General features: G+C 38.4%; 1 protein-coding gene across 3 annotated transcripts in view; it reads left to right on the top strand.

The window, feature by feature from the left end:
* Nucleotides 1-16,261, top strand: part of PMCA (plasma membrane calcium-transporting ATPase 3) — a 1,641,549-nt gene that overhangs the window by 1,517,572 nt on the left and 107,716 nt on the right. The gene's annotated exons all lie outside the window — the stretch shown is intronic.

Raw genomic sequence — 16,261 nt, 5'->3', positions numbered from 1 at the left:
CTTTCTCAGAGTAGCGTGTTCATGTACTACTTCTTCCTGGCCTTCTCCTAATTATCTGTGATCAGCAACTTGTATGAATTTAGCGCACATTTATGGCTGGATGCCTCTCCTGAGGCAGTATCTATGTGGAGGTATGTATTCAGAGTTCTGTCTACTTCGCTCATGGTCGATGTTTACTTGGATTTAAAATTTGACTCCTGTCCTCATCTGCCTTTTGACAATGTTTAGCAATGTTTTTCCAGTTCTACCTACAGTCTTAGTAGTTCTTTATCACAGCTTTGGAGAACTTTTTTCATTTCTTCTTTATGGAATTTTAAAACATTGTACATGATATTTCTGCTGTCTGTCTTCTTGGCTGAATGGTCAGCATAGTGTCCTTCAGTTCAGAGGGCTTTGGATATGATTACCGGCTGGACATTTTATCTGCATCTGGTTAATTCCTCTAGCTCGGGGATGGGCGTTCGTTTTCATCTTGATATGATTATTTACTTACAGTATATCATACTACTACTCTCTACACATGTCAGTGAAAGAATACTTCAGTTCCTTGGAAGTATCTTAAGGAGGGATTTTACCAGGCGAGTTGGCCGCGCGGTTGTTAGCTTGCATCTGGAAGTTAGTGGGTTCGAATCCCACTGTCACCATCCCTGAAGATGGTTTCTCGTGGTTTCCCATTTTCACATGAGGCAAATGCTGGGGCTGTACCTTAATTAAGGCCATGGCCGCTTCCTTCCAACTCCTAGGCCTTTCCTATCCCATCGTCGCCATAAGACCTATCTGTGTCGGTGTGACGTAAGGCCACTAGCAAAGAAAGAAAAAAAAAGAAAAAGAAAGGAAAAAAAAAAAAAAGAGGAATGGGGACAACCTGGAGAAATCTGTCATAGAAGGCAGAAGACCACGTGGAAGGACAGCAAGCAGGTGGCTAGATGCTAGATCAGGCTAGGAAGATAACTGGCCTTCCTCTTCAGAATGTCCTAAAAAAAGCTGAAGATAGTTGGATGGCGACACTTTGTGAAGCATGTAACTCTCCAGAGACAAAACAATGGGGTCACGACACTTAGTAATGAGTAAGATGATGATGATGATGATGATATCATACTACTAACCACTATATAAATGCACAATAGTGAATGCATCCCTCTACTTGGAACTGGCATCAGGAAGGTCATGCGGGTGTAAAACTGGGCTTTATCCCTATTAGTGCCAACCCAGATAATTAGGAAAAAGGCCAGGAAGAAAGAGGATGATTTAAGTTAACCAGAAATACGATATTCCAGGTATCTGGAAGGGATGATGCTGACATGGAATTATTTGATAAAATCGTGATACGGTAAGGCTGCATTGGGAACGACCCAGAAAGTAATAGTGATTTACAGTGGGTGATCTCAGTTTATCAAATGTTAACTGGGGAGGTAATGTGAATGACAGAAAGCACGATTAATAAATGGTAAATAAATGATGGAACCAACTAGAGGGAAGAATATTCTAGACATAGTGCTTTATAGAACCAGGCAAGTTCTATATGGAAACTGAATTGATAGATGGTGTGTTAACGAAGCTGTTTTAGTCCAAGTTAAAAATAAATGTGATTGAGAGGAAGGTTGTAACATTAGGACTATTAAGCCATACCATATGGTATGTAAGAGAGGCAGCAGAGAGTTGAAAAGAATTACCATCAATGGAAAATAGTAAATAAAAATGTAAACAACCTATGGGATGGGTTTTAGAGCAGTTGCAGAAGAGTATGAAAACAGGTATATACCCTTTATAGGTGGTGAGGAATTACGAAGATCCGTAGAGAAATGAGGAGCTAAAGAAGGAGGTGCAGGTTAGAAAGAAATAGTTACGAATGGTTGTGGAAGTAAGGAGGGATTGGAAGGAACTTGCTAGGAAATCAAATTTAGCAAAACAGTCAGCTTATGATAAAATGATGGCAAGCATAATTGCCAGTCATATGAGTTTTAGTGAAAAATGGAAGGGTATGTATAAGTACTCTAAGAAAGAGATGGGTTCCAGGAAGGACATTCCACGAATCATTAATGAATGAGGGGAGTGTATATGCGAGGATTTACAGAAGGTAGAAGAAATTAGTCAGCAGTATGTTTGGACATATGGATAATGTCCATGTAGAAGAGCTGACTAATACTAGTGAAGTACTGAAATTTACCTTTGATGCTAATGATACTTACAAAAGAATACAAAATTTGAAAGCTGAAAAAGCAACTGGAATTTATAAGATTTCTGGGGATGTACTAAAGGCAATGTGTTGGGATATGCTACCATATCTACAGTACTTACTTGATTACTGTTTGCATGAAGGATCTATCCTAAATGAATGGGGAGTTGCTATAGCAGCCGCATGGTAGGTAGGTAGGTAGACAGGGAGCAAGTACTGTACCTTTAGCAGTCCACCATAAATTTAAGGAAAGTAGTGTCCCTAATGTTGACAGGGAGCGAATTCAATGGCGTGGCAGCAGAAATTGTAAAATGGGCGGTTTTAGATAGTAGTACGGTGTAGAAGTGTAGCAAGAGAGGAACCAAGTTGTGTACTCTGGTGATGATTTAATGAGGAATTTATTTATTTATTTATTTATTTATTTATTTATTTATCTATTTATTTATTTATTTATTTATTTATTTATTTATTTATTTATTTATTCATTCATTCATTCATTCTTGACTTACATTTGTGGTGAAGTTAGGGCTCACGGCCCTCTCTTACACTTAACCACTATAAACAATAAAATTTAAAAATTTAAACATAAAAGTAAGACATAGAAATTCTAAAAAGAAATAATACTACAGACAGATAATTTTAAGACTAAGTTAGGCCTACATATCAGTACAGTAGTGTGACAATAATAATAATAATAATAATAATAATAATAATAAATAATGAAGGAAACCCATTCACACAACATACACCCAATGACTCACACAACTCAGTTTTATGTTCCTAGAAAAAACTTTCTGTAGGCAGATTTTAATTTGAGACGAAGTAAGGTACCAAATGTCCATTGGGAGTGTATTCCAGAGTTTCGATGCAGTAGCTAAAAAGGAATGATTGTAGGAATTTGTTCGACTTAGTGGAATTTCAAGTAGGGAACCAGAACAGGTACTAATTTCATGGAATGAGGAAAGGAAAGGAAAATTAGAAGAGAGGTAAGTAGGAGTGTTCATCGAGAGCACTTGCTAAACAAGTGTCATTAGGTGAAAATTCCTTCGTTCATTTATGCGTAGTCATCCCAATGTTTTGAAATATGGTGCAACATGAGCGTCATGTCGCAGTTGGAAGGTATATTGTATGCATGAGTTTTGTGCTCGCTGAAGTCTCAAAGCTTGTTCAGGATTTAGATTGCTTAGTACCATATCACAGTAGTCTAAAATTGGGGATTAAGTTTTTGAGGAAAAGAATTCTTGTGACGTTTCAGGGGATATAGAGCTGCATGAACCTTTCTACATACATTTGTTACGTATTCATTCCAGGTCAGATTCTCATTGATGGAGATTCCAAGCTTAGTTAAATTTTTAATGTACAGTACAGCAATGTCATTGATTATGATTGGAGAAGGATTGATATTGTTTATTACATGTAATAATTTAGTTTCCTATGATAATACTTTGTGTTTTACAAGGATTTAGGATTAAGTGGTTGTTTTTAGCATAGGTGGTAAGCCTTTCAATATCCGAATTAATATGCTGAACTGTTTCATGTAAATTGTTTGTAATGGTGTGTTTGTATATCTGCATATCAGCAGCATATAAGTGGTAGTTGCAATACTGAAGTGTGGAAGTTATGTCATTAATATGCAAGACAAACAGTAAGGGCCCTAGAACAGACCCTTGAGGGACACCGGATGATTTTACAGCCCATTGGGATCTTTGATTGTTTACCACTACGCACTGGCGACGATTTGTAAGGTACGACTTACAGAAATTTAGGGCTATCGGGCTGATATGCAGAGAGCGTAGCTTGGATAATAGTATGTCTATATTTTTTTAAATTAATATTTAGAAATTTCATGATCCGTATTGAGTGGGATTACAATATTTAAAAATTAAGAGGGTTCCTCCTATTCAATACTAAGATGTTTATTAATGTGAAAGAATCGCATATCGTTCAAATGAGGTACTAGTTTCGGCACCAGATATGTGCCATCATCAGCCACAAAGTCAAATCAGGCAAACACAATAAAACCTTAAAACAACTTTAAAAACACACTATAACATTTGCACAGATGAATATAAAATAAAATATGGTAGATGATGAAGTTGCATTCCATTTTAAAATCCGTTAAAATGATGACTCCGTTGTTGTATACCCATGGCGGTTTGTCCAGCTTATATATAACTTTAGTTTTCTAAAACTGTTAAATTATGCTGTGAGGTTTGTCATATGAAGTTGACGCTATGTGTGTTCTGTAGTTTGGTTCCGGAAAATAAACTTAAACATGAACTTGATAAGATCCAAAGAATTAATTCCCACTTCAATATGGGTTGAGGAACCTTGAGCAGCCTGAGTGATCGGCGGACAGAGCTGGACAAGCTTCAGTCGTCAGTTTGAATCTCAATTGTTGAAATGAAATGTCTTTTGGCTTTTAGTGCCGGGATATCCCAGGATGGGTTCGGCTCTCCAGGTGCAGGTCTTTCTATTTGACACCTGTAGGCGACCTGCGCGTCGTGATGAGGATGAAATGGTGATGAAGACAACACATACACCCAGCCCCCCTGCCATTGGAATTAAACAATTACGGTTAAAATCCCCGACCCGGCTGGGAATCGAACCCGGGACCCTCTGAACCGAAGGCCAGTACGCTGACCGTTCAGCCAACGAGTCAGACATCTCAGTTGCTAACATGGTGAGACAGTTATCATTGCAACACTGTATTTTCATATGTAAAAATTCTGATTTCATCTTAATGGTCATGTGAACAGTCATAACTCTCACTATTGGTGTGCAGAAAATCCTAATGGTGTTTATGAAGTCCCTCGTTATGATAGGAAGATTGGCGTTTGGTGTGCTGTTAGTAAAAGACTAATAATTGGGCTTATTTTTTTCAAGATGACAGTAAATGCAAAGAGGTACCTAACCCGCATTTTGACACCTTTCTTCCATCAGTTAATGGAAGAAAAATATTGCATGGGTGGTTTCAACAAGATTCAGTCTGTACTCATACAGCAGAAGATTCCCTTCTTACAATCAAGGAAGTGTTTGCAGACGGAGTGATCGGTGCTGGTATATGTCGCCCTTTTTCTCCAGATCTAACAGTGTGTGATTTTTACTTGTGGGGTAAACTGAAAGAAAGTGTATTGAACAAATCCTCACACATTGGAGAAACTGAAAGAAAACATTAAGAATGAAATTGGAAACATTACAGTGGCAGAACTCGCTAGCTTCAGCTAGAATGTGGTTACCAGTTACAATGGCTGTATAACCCAGGAAGGATGACACTTCCAGCATTTTTATAAGGTAAGATTTCGTATAAGATCGTATACACTCTTAAAGCAGGGTGGCCACGCACGACATAAGTTCAGCTGAGGCAGCTGCCGTTGCGCGGAGTACAAGCACCATGTGTTCGGTCTTAGTTTACATGAGAGACCCTGCAGTCTAGAATTGGTAAGATGAGGAATTGAACTAGTTGTGTTTTGAGGCGCATTGGGAAAATAGTTGGATAACATTTCAGAGGATACAAGGATTTGTGAATTTTATAACATGTGCCTGTTACATGTTCAGTCCACTATAATATCTCTTGCAGTAGGGAATGACATGCAGAATAACTGGAGACATACAGGTACATTTTAGCAAATTCAAATTTCTTCTGTTACCAATAATAATAGATTGAAATTTATTAAGGTTTATAAATGAACCATTTTCAATAGCGTACTCCTTGAGTTGATGGAAGTCATAATATATTTGGTCAATGACTGTACATATGTCACTCGGACAAAGGGTTGATATATCTGTAGGTCATCTCTGTAAAGGTGGTACTTACTAAATTTCAGTATTTTACCAATGTCACTGACACTAATAAAATATAGTACTGGACCCAAAACCGAACTCTGTGAGACACCACATATCTTATTCCTCCATTCGGAACTTGTGTTTTCAGTTGTCACTCATTACCAATCTTTCTAATTATATGAGACTAGTTTGACAGAAGGCAGCTCAGTATTCTGGCAACTTATAGCAGATATTTTAGATTCAAGAGGTCAGATGGATGGTATTGCTATTGACCTATCAAAGCTTAACACCAGAACAAGAGGGAAATGTTAGATCAGGTGTCAGGGAAACCTCTCTGAAGTTAAATGAACCATCTTCGATGGAAAAGAGAATTAAATTGTGTTTAGGATTAATCACATATTTCATTGCAAATCATATAGAGCCACTGGACATATAGAAAGAATATGCTAAATATGAATGCAAAAAGAAAAAGACTACACCAGTTTTCTTTGTGGAGGAGATAAATGTAAAAAAAAAGTTATTAATTTTAAGAGTTCTCAAACGTGTGTGTTAGATATGTTATTTGTATGTCTTGCCAGTTTGTCTGCTGTTACATACAGAGATGGGTTAATACCAGTTTTTGTCTATACTCAAGACCAATATGATTTTTGTCTCAATACTTGGGATACATTCATTCCTGAAATAAAGTACAAATTAAATATAGGGTTATTCTAAATTAGTTACCTTAAATAACTTTACATGCATAATTATTTTACATAATTTATTTTCAAAACACTTAGACATAGTTTCAAGATCTATCTATGAGCTTGCATCCGGGAGATAGTAGGTTCGAATCCCACTATCGGCAGCCCTGAAAATGGTTTTCCGTGGTTTCCCATTTTCACACCAGGCAAATGCTGGGGCTGTACCTTAATTAAGGCCACGGCCGCTTCCTTCCAACTCCTAGGCCTTTCCTATCCCATCGTCGCCATAAGACCTATCTGTGTCGGCGCGACATAAAGCCCCTAGCAAAAAAAAAGATCTATCTAAGAATGTATAATGTGACTTGCACGCAGAATTCACACCGTCTCTGCTTGTCACCATCTCTCAACACCTGAGCCAGTTGCAACTTGTACCCCTTACACTACAATCATCATAATAAAATTTTCCATACCGTAGGCAGCAGAATGGCCCGCTCCAAACTGATCTAGTTGTAGACTTCTTTGGGTTCCGTTCATATATCCATTTTATGACTTCCACATTGTGGTCTCCTGCTCTTCCTGTCGGTGTGCCACACAACATATTCCCATAAATCTTACTATACTTTGCCATGATAGTCTTTACCTATGGCAGATCTTTCCGATACTCTTTTCTGAGACATCTTTGTATGGTAATCGGTGATTGCATTTCGCGATACTACAGACAACACTGCATGCGCTACACACCACTGTACACCTCGATGGTGATTGCATCACGTATCCATCCAGATGCATGAGAAGAGTGCATGGAGGGAAATCTACTGGCTAGACTTAAAATTTGATATGGTGCTAGGGGAGTGCATGTCTTAAAACTTGATGATATGGTGCAAGGTTTGATAAACATCTGAGGGAAATTCAGATGATAGTTTTGAAATTATCGAGTGATACGTTTATATAACTAATTTAGAATAATCCTGTACAGTATTATTAAATAGGCATTTTTATGTTAACACTTCAATATCTGTATCATTGTAAATTATATAAAATATAGTATGGTAGATCTAGTTAGTGGTTAGTTATGCATCTTTTCACAAACCAAATGTTAAAGTTCACACTATTTAAAAAATTCCAAATTAAATGAATGATAAAACAGCAACTTAATACTGTTAAAAAGTTCTTGTTAAAAAATACAAGCCTTCTCACTCTGTTTGGTCGAGCCTACTTCTTTTTGTCATATACAAGTCCTGCTGTACTAAACAATCTTTCAGAAAATACTGTTGCTGATGGTATACATAAATATTTCACAGGTAGTTCTTGCAGCTTTGGAAACTTTGTTTTCCAAAAATCATTAGCACTTAAAAGGGAGGATTACAGATTTTATTTTTTTCAGGTATTGTATGTGACAATTTCATCTTCAGAGGTGTTTGCTGACAATGAATTTGTTGAGTCATTTCTTGCATAATGCTGCCATGCAAGCACCACCTACGAGGCAATTTTGCTGGCTCCAAAGAATGAATCATCTGAAATTTTAAAAAAAATTTAAACTGTACTGTACTATTTTTAGTGAATATTTAAGTGCAACCTATAATTTCATCAAACATTTCAATACACAGCACATTAAACAAGCTTATTTCTTTGGTGTAGATTTAGGACCCTCCTGTTGTAAATAAGCAAGTTGCAGCAATTTGTCTGTAGCAGCAGTGGAAACACTCAAACTCCTCCTTTTAAACAGGGATCTAAAAGCATTTTGATGGAACATATTTTGTTCTCTTCATTGTTTTTGTACTGCATTTTAATTGCATACTGCTGCAGTTCCTGATCCACTGTGTGATGGCTTCTGAAAAAGAGATATGACACTGTTGACAGTGGGGATTTTCTTTGACACTGTCCCTGTAGAACAACTTACGGCAAGTGTTGCTTGATCGAAAATGTTTGATGTACTGATCAAAAAATCGGTATGTTCCCATTGCTATACTGTAAGATTTACTGGAAGGGTGAGATCAGCAGATGAAAATACAATGGCTCTCTACTGTTGAAGTCTTTCTAGCATATTGTGACGGGATGTCCACTATTTTTATTTGCTAGACTTTGCCAGGGTCTATGGAGGGGCAAACTAGTGCCTGAGCAGTCAACTTCACTACATAGGTATTGGCCCTGCCCCGATAGCCCGTGCAGCCAACCAGTCCAGACAAAGAAACACCATATACAGATGTTCTGGAATGCTCGCGGTGGCTGTCAAAACCTACAGTATGTGGTCTGCTGATTCAAGCTGATTACAGTGATGCATCACACATGCGGTTTATCTCACTTCTGACTCCACTTTTGTTACAAATAAAACACTGTCTCTTTCATCGATCTAATTTACTGTAGGATGAACCAGTCGGTACACAAATTATAATCATTATAAATATCAAAGCCATATTAATGACAGTGCTGATGATTAGTATTTATTATCAATCGCACACAATCATATCACCACACTATTTTATTACATAACCAGTTTTTGAATTCTAAGGTCCATCATCAGTGTTAAAACTATTTTCAACATTTAAGTCCACATGAGTGTGTTGTCAAAATGAATTAAAAATGAGTTAAAATGGAGCCCTGTTGAGATCAACTGTACAATAAGAAAAAGAAAGAACAAGTGTGAGAGTGTGGAATAAAATAGTGTGCTGATACAACTGTGTGTGATTAATAATAATAATAATAATAATAATAATAATAATAATAACAATAATAATAATAAATCGGTACACAATTACATTTGTTGGGCTGAGAGGCTCAGATGGTTGAGGTGCTGGACTTCCGACTCCAGCTAGACAGGTTTGATCCGGGCTCAGTCCGGTGGTATTTGAAGGTGCTCAAATACGTCAGCATTGTGTTTACAGACACGTAAAAAAATCTCTGCGAGACTAAATTCCAGCACCTCAGTGTCTCTGTAAACCATACAAGCTGTTAGTCGGACATAAAATCAACATTATTAAAAATTATATCTGAGAATGGATGAAACCTGTTTCCTTAAGTCTCTAGCCTTCTCACACCACATAGTCTGACTTGCTGGTATTACTTGGGATAGGCAGTAATCCTTATTGGGTGAGCGGGCTAGCTGGCCGTGTGGTCAGGGGTGCACGGCTGTGAGCTTGCATCCGGGAGATAGTGGATTCAAATCCCACTGTCGGCAGCCCTGAAGATGGTTTTCCGTGGTTTTCCATTTTCACACCAGGCGAATGTTGGGGCTGTGCCTTAAGGCCACGGCTGCTTCCTTCCATCTCCTAGGCCTTTCCTATCGCATTGTCACCATAAGACCTATCTGTGTCGGTGCGACGTAAAGCCACCCCCAAAAATAAAACTTATTGACAGGCCTCAATCTCACTTTGGATTGCATGTTCAGTCACTTAACACACCACCTGCACAGAGACAGGTACGAACACAGTCTGTTAACAATCATGATGCACGACTCTTCCTTGGCTCAACTCCATAGAAGTCTGTCTCTTGCACAGCCATTTCACATGGCCGCTCCACACAGTAAACTACTTAACGCTGATAATAAAACAGTGGTTACATAACAGCAACAAATCAACAGTGCTAACCAGCACTACAGTGCTCCTCACAATGACAATTAAAAATGCTCCATCTGTACTCTCATCAACTGTTCCACAGACTGACTCCATGGCGGTACACACACAGTACTCCAGTCCATACTCCAACATGATGATACTGATTCTGGTAGGTCACCCACCACACAAACTACTCCGATGACAGCTGGCATTATTGTGTCAGACTACCCTGCACTGGCTGTCTTTTTTTGGCAAGCATGTTTTATATCCCCAGTAATGAAGTTCCAGACCTTTTGGTGTGAGGTTGGAATGAGAACATTCTGGTTATGCCTTCCAGAAGATCCAAGAGAACAATAGAGGATAGTGGCAGTCACTATGCCCTCCTGCTGTGAGCTCCCAGCTGACGCACTTGTTCCTTCCAGTAAATACCGAAGGGGGCTACAGACAGACGGCTGGCACGTAACAATATGAAGAGTTGAATTCCATCGTGTAAGTTCATCTTGAATCAGGTAGTGTGGTAGACAAATTTCTCTGCTACTTTTGAGAATCTTTGTGGATTTTGAGGAATGTTTGAAATTTCCTACTAATTACATAACACAATGAGATTCTCAATATTCTTGGTAGTGAAAAGTCCTCCTTTCAGAACAATTTGCAGTGTATGATCTACACATGGCAAATTGGTATTCGAGTACACTAAGACTGTTTTCATGAATCACAGCTCCTATTTCATCCATTAAGCCCCCAGTTTCTAATATCTTCAAGAAATTTGCAATATTTTCTTGTGTCTCTCACTTCTTCAAATGGTATCACTTCACTACATATATGCTGAAGTTTGTAGTCCTGACCTAAAATGTGAACTTAAGTAGTCGTCTGCTGCTGTTAATGTCCACACATCTGTCATAAGATCTATGCTATCTGCATTTGAGAGCTCGTATTTTACTCTCGTTTCTACTTCTTGATTCAGTTTCTGGAATTATGTTATTTGTTATGTGCTTACGAGTAGGCATAGTATATCTAGTTTCATGGTGCTGAATCAACTGCTTAAATCTTCTACAACAGTAAATAGCTGATTGTCTTTGTATATCATGTAAGCTATTTTCCTTGTGATTTACCTTCAATCGATTATCTCCTGGTTTAAAATTGTATTTACCCTCCAGAAAAGATGAGAGTGTAGGCTGGCTAGTATTTGAATAGTGTAATGATGTTTGACATTGATAATGAGGACAGTGACTTCAAAATGGGTGGAATAGGTACATGCTCTACTACTGCTATTTCTTCACTTGTTACACTTTCACCTCTTTTTTGGGATATTCATGCTCAATGAAAACAATTTTATGAGCAGATGCGACATGTTTCTTCAGGTTGCTAGTATTGTGAGATTCTGCTCGTGGGGAAACTTTTCTTTTTACATATGCAGAAAATGGCACAGCTAACACCAGCAGGATCTAATTGGAAATAGTTTTACACTTCTCTCATATTTTCCAAATGTGGTAGATATGAAATGCACCAGATTGTCACTTCAAAATAGCAATGAACTTGAAATTTTAAAAATTTTAAAAATTTTAAAAATAATTAAAATCAAAATCAGGTTTCATGCTAAAGATGCTGATATTTTTGCAATAATTCACTTCTTTGCTTGTGATTTAAGAGTAGACCATAGGATTTTTTACTGAAAGTTTCTGTTATTGGTTACACTCACTAGGTTACTTTGTAGATGGAGTGTGGTTTTCCCATTGTTTCTCAAACTGAAAATAAATTATGTCGAAAATCAGTACAGTATCATGTTTTAAAATATTTTCCCTTAAGCTAATATTCAGCACATTTTATTGGCTTAATACATGACTTTTAAAGAAATTTGTACTTCACAACTGTAGGATTCCAGCAAGATACAGCAGATATCTTGGATTCAGGAGGTCAATTGGACTGTATCACAACTGACCTCTCTCAGGCTTTTGATAGGGTGGATCATGGGAAACTGCTGGCAAAAATGAGTGCAATTGGAGTAGACAAAAGAGTGACTGAACCAGTTGCTATATTTCTAGAAAACAGATCCCAGAGAATTAGAGTAGGCGAAGCTGTACCTAATTAAGACCACGGCAACTTCCTTCCAACTCCTAGGCCTTTCCTATCCCATCATCGCCATAAGACCTATCTGTGTCGGTGTGACGTAAAGCCACTAGCAAAAAAAATATATAGGAGAAGTCCTCTGTTTTAATTACTGCATTGATGGGGGTGAAAGTTTCTTGTAGGGATCACTGTAAGTATCTACTGTTGCCGCAGAAAGTATGTGCGGTCGAGTTTAAACGTTAATAAACATTTGAACCAGTCGACCAATCCAAAATACAACCTGTGACAATAAATCATAAGTTATGAATTTCATTACAGTCTGTATTGACAATTGATCACCATCAAAGGGTAGGAAGGGTCCACTATTCAATACTATTAGCTTGTTATTGTCTTATAAAAATGGGGCTAGTTTTGACCCCATATATATTGGGTCATCTTCAGCCACACTCCAATAGGAAGGCATAAGCACACACAACCAGTAATGATATAAACACTGATATGACACAATTTATAGTCTTAATTTAAACCATTGATGAAGTCAGAGTAACATATCCACACTTTAAACTAAATAACACATCGAAAATGTTATGGTTGATGGCAAACGATTTTGTCGTTTCTACAGCAGCCATTGTTTTTGAGGTGATCTGGGAGTTGGTATTCTTTTCTATGTAGACGAGCAACTTGATTGATATTCATGTTTCATTGTGCTTTATAAGTGGTCCCTTGGTCACTAATACTATTATTTACAATCTTTTTTGAGTCTGATCCACTGGGGTTTTTTTTTTTTTTTTTATGTTCATGTCCATCCATTCATTCTTCATGACAATTCTTTTTTGGTCAGTGGATGCTTTTCAGTTTTTGTTATTTCATTTCGTACCATTAGGGGCCGATGACCTCGATGTTAGGCCCCTCTAAACAACAAGCATCATCATCATCGATATTCATGATTGTTCAATAGTAATATGGGTTAAGACTTACGTAGCTTTAAGGGGAACATTTGTACTTTGAATTGGTTTTCCTTATCAGTGTAGTGATCTATTGTTTAATTTATTTGGAGGTGAATGTCTGAAAAGAATTTAATTAGAAGTAAATAATTGAGAATATAAGGGAAGCAAGAAGATCAAGGTAAATAAGTATTGCTATATGAGACTCACCCTTATGCTGTTTGTAGGTTACGTGCACTTGGTACGGATACCAACAGCAGACTGATTGTTGAGAGGGAGCAGGAGTATAGCTCATGATGGTAGGGATTGGAGGAGGGATGTTTGAGGAGGAGTGGGTGGGGGGCGAGTAAGTAGATTTGAACTGATTGGTGGAATTAACAAGTCTTTTTTTCAGTTTATGCTTTCTGTATATAGGAATTATAATATAGAATAGAATAGAATATTAGATTTACCATTAATTTCCAAAGGCAGCTTTGAAAATGTTTTTTAATTTTTTTTTTCATAATTTGTAGGTTTAGAATGTTATGTACAGTGTATATGCAGTACTGTATAGTGGTTACTCTTTACAATGTAAGCATCTGTTTGCAGAAGTCCTTTATTCATCTACATCTGTTATATCATCACTCAAGTGGAAAATATTGTCACTTTTGGAATCAGAGTCCTCAAGATCAATAATTAAGGCCTGTGTCTAACACATTTTCTGAGATAATCTTTCTCCCAATAATAATTCTCAATTTTTTGTATGTACATTACACACTTTTTCCAAAGTTCACATGTCACAGAATGTAAAGTTTCCTCACACAGGTCTCTGATTACATTTTCATGATTCCCTTTTTCTTCAATCAATCCAATCAACCAATCAATCAATCACTACTGATCTGCATTTAGGGCAGTCGCCCAGGTGGCAGATTCCCTATCTGTTGTTTTGCTCGCCTTTTCTTAAATGATTGCAAAGAAATTGGAAATTTATTGAACATCTCCCTTGGTAAGTTATTCCAATCCCTAACCCCCCTTCCTATAAACGAATATTTGCCCCAATTTGTCCTCTTGAATTCCAACTTTATCTTCATATTGTGATCTTTCCTACTTTTAAAGACACCATCCAAACGTATTCGTCTACTGATGTCCTCCCATGCCATCTCTCCACTGACAGCTCGGAACATACCACTTAGTATATAGGAAAAAATTTAAAATTTTACTTCCACCTATTCAATACAAGATATTGACATCCAACTTAAAACATCAGAAGTGAGACATCTTTCGCCTCATATTTTGAGGCATCTTCAGTCACTAATCAAAACCTTATTCTGTCAGATAACATTTCAAACATTCTATAGCTATTATACAAATGTTCATGAAACAACTAAAATTCAATTGTAATGATAAAAACATGTGGTGTTCACTTGATGAAAAAGACTTCATAGGATGGTACAGTGGTACAGAAGATGGCTTGAAGCCTTAGTCAATATTAAATTTTAAATATATAGTGGAAAGCATATAAAATCATTTCATTAAAAATATACAATGCATTCAAATGATATTAAAATAGTAGGTTCTTAAGTGGTACATTCAAAAATGGAGGTGTCTTACAATTATGAGTGGCAGCTGATGGTTTAAAGCCGTAGTAAGAGTTTGATACATAAGTAGAATAACACATAAATATGAGGTAAAAGAATATGAAAAGGATTACATTAATAAATATGAAAGATAAGGAAAAACATTCCAAAATGCTGGGCAAAAGTTGAAGACGCCAGCGTATATTTGCCCGTAATGTTTGAAGGTCAAACATTTCAAAGGTTGTTTCTAGAATAGTTCAGCGAGATTGTGTAGACATAAAGTTTAAAGTTGGCTTGAATTTATTTCGAGTCATCGGAGTAAGTTTGTAGAGAATGATAACGTTAGCGAATTCTAGTATCCTAACGATTCACACAAGAAGTCAAACAGGCCAACAACGCCATAGAACCAACCAGTCTACAACTTTATTTCAACAGCCACATCAAACATTCACACCATTCGTCATTAAGATACACTGACTGATAGAGCAAATGCAACACCAAGGAGGAGTGGTTCGAAAGGGATGAAAGTTGGGGAAAAAACAGACGGCACGGACGAATAATTGATGTTTATTTCAAACCGATATGCAGGTTACACAATGCGCACGGCATCGACTCAGTAGGATGTAGGACCACCGCGAGCGGCGATGCACGCAGAAACACGTCGAGGTACAGAGTCAATAAGAGTGCGGATGGTGTCCTGAGGGATGGTTCTCCATTCTCTGTCAACCATTTGCCACAGTTGGTCGTCCGTATGAGGCTGGGGCAGAGTTTGCAAACAGCGTCCAATGAGATCCCACACGTGTTCGATTGGTGAGAGATCCGGAGAGTACGCTGGCCACGGAAGCATCTGTACACCTCATAGAGCCTGTTGGGAGATGCGAGCAGTGTGTGGGCGGGCATTATCCTGCTGAAACAGAGCATTGGGCAGCCCCTGAAGATACGGGAGTGCCACCGGCCGCAGCACATGCTGCACGTAGCGGTGGGCATTTAACGTGCCTTGAATACGCACTAGAGGTGACGTGGAATCATACGCAGTAGCGCCCCAAACCATGATGCCGCGTTGTCTAGCGGTAGGGCGCTCCACAGTTACTGCCGGATTTGACCGTTCTCCACGCCGACGCCACACTCGTCTGCGGTGACTATCACTGACAGAACAGAAGCGTGACTCATCGGAGAACACGACGTTCTGCCATTCCCTCATCCAAGTCGCTCTAGCCCAGCACCATGCCAGGCGTGCACGTCTATGCTGTGGAGTCAATGGTAGTCTTCTGAGCGGGCGCCGGGAGTGCAGGCCTCCTTCAACCAATCGACGGGAAATTGTTCTGGTCGATATTGGAACAGCCAGGGTGTCTTGCACATGCTGAAGAATGGCGGTTGACGTGGCGTGCGGGGCTGCCACCGCTTGGCGGCGGATGCGCCGATCCTCGCGTGCTGACGTCACTCGGGCTGCGCCTGGACCCCTCGCACGTGCCACATGTCCCTGCGCCAACCATCTTTG

Source organism: Anabrus simplex, chromosome 2, assembly GCF_040414725.1.
Source record: "Anabrus simplex isolate iqAnaSimp1 chromosome 2, ASM4041472v1, whole genome shotgun sequence".
Taxonomy (NCBI): domain Eukaryota; kingdom Metazoa; phylum Arthropoda; class Insecta; order Orthoptera; family Tettigoniidae; genus Anabrus; species Anabrus simplex.
The sequence above is the reverse complement of the archived record's forward strand: the minus strand, read 5'-3'. Positions and strand labels throughout refer to the sequence as shown.